Source organism: Arachis hypogaea, chromosome 15 (genome assembly GCF_003086295.3).
Source record: "Arachis hypogaea cultivar Tifrunner chromosome 15, arahy.Tifrunner.gnm2.J5K5, whole genome shotgun sequence".
NCBI classification, from domain to species: domain Eukaryota; kingdom Viridiplantae; phylum Streptophyta; class Magnoliopsida; order Fabales; family Fabaceae; genus Arachis; species Arachis hypogaea.
Genome location: NC_092050.1, coordinates 102243044 through 102246593, shown reverse-complemented (window position 1 = coordinate 102246593; position 3550 = coordinate 102243044). Strand labels below are relative to the sequence as shown.

The following is a 3550-nucleotide window of genomic DNA, read 5'->3' as shown; positions in this document are numbered from 1 at the left end:
CTAAAATTTTCTCATCTGTTTTCGAAAAAAATAAAAATGTTTTCAAAAATAAATTATTCTATGGCTTCAAAATTCTTAAGAATGAATTCTAGTGTTTCATGAAATATGTTGAATCATATCTGGCTGTAAAGCCATACCCAAACTACTTTGGGATTGGTATTCAACTAATCACTCCAGCCCATGTAATTATATGTTGCAGCCTGGCTGGCTGTAAAGCCATGTCTAAATTCATTTGGACTGAGGCAGCAATTTGTTATCAAGAGTAAGTTAGTTGGAGTTAATCCACCTGCTACTGTTTCTGATCACCTGTTGAAAGCTTGGCTGGCTAGTGAGCCATGTCTAATTCCTGGACTGAAGCTTTAGACTAACATGGCAAGATTCCTGGAATTCATATTAAAAATTTTGGAATCCTTATTTTTCCTTTTAATTTTCGAAAAATATAAAATAAAAATCCAAAAAAATTAGAAAATCATAAAAATCAAAAATATTTTCTGTTTCTTGTTTGAGTCTTGAGTCACATTATAAGTTTGGTGTCACTTGCATATGCATCTTGCATTTTTCGAAAATTTCATGCATTCATAGTGTTCTTCATGATCTTCAAGTTGTTCTTGGTAAGTCTTCTTGTTTGATCTTGATGATTTTTTGTTTTGTGTCTTTTCATGTTTATCATATGCATTCTTGAATTCTTAGTGCGTAAGCATTAAAGAATTCTAAGTTTGGTGTCTTGCATGTTTTCTTTGCATTAAAGATTTTTCAAAATTGTGTCTATGATGTTCATCTTGACATTCATGGTGTTCTTGGTGTTCATCTTGACATTCATAGCATTCTTGCATGCATTCATTGTTTTGATCTAAAAATTTCATGCATTGCATAATTTTCATGTTTTCATAAAAATTTCAAAAATAAAAAAAAATATCTTTCCCTTTTTCTCTCATCAAATTCGAAAATTTGAGTTGACTTTTTCAAAAATTTTTAAAATCAAATTGTTTCTTATGAGTCAAATCAAATTTTCAATTTGAAAATCTTATCTTTTTCAAAATCTTTTTCAAAAATCAAATCTTTTTTCAAAATTCTTAGTTATTTTCGAAAATTAAAAAAAAATATTTTTCAAAAATCTTTTTCTTATTTTTACACCAAATTTTCGAAAATAACATAAACAATTAATGTTTTGATTCAAAAATTTGAAGTTTGTTACTTGCTTGTTAAGAAAGATTCAAACTTTAAGTTCTAGAACCATATCTTGTGATTTCTTATGAATCAAGTCATTGATTGTGATTTTAAAAAATCAAATCTTTTTCAAAACTAATTCCTATCATATCTTTTCAAAATATCTTCTTATCTTATCTTGTTCAAAAATATCTTTTCAAAATATCTTTTCTAACTTCCTAACTTCTTATCTTTTCAAAATTTGTTTCAACTAACTAACTAACTTTTTGTTTGTTTCTTAACTTTTTCAAAACTACCTAACTAACTCTCTCTCTCTAATTTTCGAAAATATCTCCCCCTTTTTCAAAAATTTCTTTTTAATTAACTAATTTTTTTTATTTTTATTTTTATTTCAAAAAAAAAATTTTCGAAAAATACTAACAAATTTTCAAAAACCAATTTTCAAAAATCACTAACTCCTTTTCAAAAATAATTTTCGAAAATTCCCTCCTTCTCTCTCATCCTATTCTATTTATTCATTCATTAACTAACATCTCTTCCTCACATCATCACCAAATTCGAACCCCCTGTTCTATCTGTGTTCGAATTTCTTCTTCTTTTCTTCTACTAACAATAAGGATCCTCTTTACTGTGACATAGAGGATTCCTCTTCTTTTCTTTTTCTCTTCTCTTTCTTATGAGCAGGGACAGAGAAAAAAGCATTCTTGTTGAAGCTGATCCAGAACCTGAAAGGACTCTGAAGAGAAAATTAAGAGAAGCTAAATTACAGCAATCCAGAGATAACTTGATTGAAAATTTTGAACAAGTAAAGGAGATGGAAGCCGAACCCAACAACAATGCAAGGAAGATGCTTGGTGACTTTACTGCACCTAATTCCAATTTACATGGAAGAAGCATCTCCATTCCTGCCATTGGAGCAAACAACTTTGAGCTGAAACCTCAATTAGTTTCTCTGATACAGCAGAACTGCAAGTTTCATGGACTTCCATCTGAAGATCCTTTTCAGTTCTTAACTGAATTCTTGCAGATATGTGATACTGTTAAGACTAATGGAGTAGATCCTGAAGTCTACAGGCTCATGCTTTTCCCTTTTGCTGTAAGAGACAGAGCTAGATTATGGTTGGATTCTCAACCCAAAGACAGCCTGAACTCTTGGGATAAGCTGGTCACGGCTTTCTTAGCCAAGTACTTTCCTCCTCAAAAGTTGAGCAAGCTTAGAGCTGATGTTCAAACCTTCAGACAGAAAGAAGGTGAATCCTTCTATGAAGCTTAGGAAAGATACAAACAGTTGACCAAAAAGTGTCCTTCTGACATGCTTTCAGAATGGACCATCCTGGATATATTCTATGATGGTTTATCTGAGCTATCAAAGATGTCACTGGACACTTCTGCAGGTGGATCCATTCACCTAAAGAAAACGCCTGCAGAAGCTCAAGAACTCATTGACATGGTTGCTAATAACCAGTTCATGTACACTTCTGAAAGGAATCCTGTGAGCAATGGGACGCCTATGAAGAAGGGAGTTCTTGAGGTTGATACTCTGAATGCCATATTGGCTCAGAACAAAATATTGACTCAGCAAGTCAATATGATTTCTCAGAGTCTGCATGGAATGCAAGCTGCATCCAACAGTACTCAAGAGGCATCTTCTGAAGAAGAAGCCTATGATCCTGAGAACCCTGCAATAGCAGAGGTAAATTACTTAGGTGAACCTTATGGAAACACCTATAACTCAACATGGAGAAATCATCCAAATTTCTCATGGAAGGATCAAAAGCCCCATCAAGGCTTTAATAATGGTGGAAGAAACAGGTTTAGCAATAGCAAACCTTTTCCATCATCAACTCAGCAACAGACAGAGAACTCTGAACAAAATGCTTCTAATTTAGTAAATCTAGTCTCTGATCTATCTAAGGCCACTGTAAGTTTCATGAATGAAACAAGGTCTTCCATTAGAAATCTGGAAGCACAAGTGGGCCAGCTGAGCAAAAGGATCACTGAAATCCCTCCTAGTACTCTCCCAAGCAATACAGAAGAGAATCCAAAAGGAGAGTGCAAGGCCATTGACATAAGCGCCATGGCCGAACCTGTGAGGAGAGGAGAGGACGTGAATCCCAAGGAGGAAGACCTCCTGGGACGTCCAGTGATTAATAAGGAGCTTCCCTCTGAGGAACCAAAGGACTCTGAGGCCCATCTAGAGACCATAGAGATCCCATTGAACCTCCTTATGCCCTTCATGAGCTCTGATGAATATTCCTCTTCTGAAGAGAATGAGAATGTTACTGAAGAGCAAACTGCCAAGTTTCTTGGTGCAATCATGAAGCTGAATGCCAAATTATTTGGCATTGATACTTGGGAAGTTGAACCTCCCTTGTTCATCAAT

At 34.2% G+C, this 3550-nt stretch overlaps 1 non-coding gene across 1 annotated transcript; it reads right to left on the bottom strand.

Moving 5' to 3' along the window:
* Positions 1-2377: 2377 nt before the first annotated feature.
* LOC112752699 (small nucleolar RNA R71) lies at positions 2378-2485 on the bottom strand. The gene has a single exon (XR_003177123.1). It is a non-coding gene; the product is annotated as a small nucleolar RNA R71 (small nucleolar RNA).
* Between the last annotated feature and the right edge of the window lie 1065 nt (positions 2486-3550).